The sequence below is a fragment of the Octopus bimaculoides genome, chromosome 2, assembly GCF_001194135.2.
Source record: "Octopus bimaculoides isolate UCB-OBI-ISO-001 chromosome 2, ASM119413v2, whole genome shotgun sequence".
NCBI lineage: Eukaryota > Metazoa > Mollusca > Cephalopoda > Octopoda > Octopodidae > Octopus > Octopus bimaculoides.
Window position 1 is genome coordinate 174,241,191 of NC_068982.1, and position 654 is coordinate 174,241,844.

Below are 654 nucleotides of genomic sequence, written 5' to 3' on the forward strand. Positions count from 1 at the left end.
TCTATATATGTGTATATACATATATTCACACACACACATAAATAGTCATAGATATAAATATATGGTTATGTTTGAGTATTTTCTGTTGGATATGAAATAATCCTTTCTACTATAGGCACAAATCCTGAAATTTGAGGGAAGGGGTCAGTCGATTAGATCAGCCGCAGTACGCAGCTGGTACTTAATTTATCGATCCCGAAAGGATGAAAGGTAAAGTCGACCTCTGCGGAATTTGAATTCAGAACGTAAAGACAAACGAAATACCACTATGCAATTTTCCTGCCGTAATAATGATTCTGCCAGCTCGCCACCATTTTGAAATGAAATAATGACGTAAATCATGTTTATTGAAAGAATAAATTCATATTCGCGCGTGAATATGTATATGGGTATAAATTGTAATTCCTACTTGTCCATTCCAGAGAAGATTCGATTATCATTTAATTATATTGCAACTATATCGCTTCTTGTACATCCACTGAGTGATATTGATGCATTAACGATATTTTCATATCAAACATAATATCTTACTATAAAATTTCTTAACCTTCTCATTGCTTTTTCGTTTACATATGTACGTGTGTGTATGCTTGTGCGAGTGTATACAACTTACATACATACATACATACATACATACATATATACATGCATACA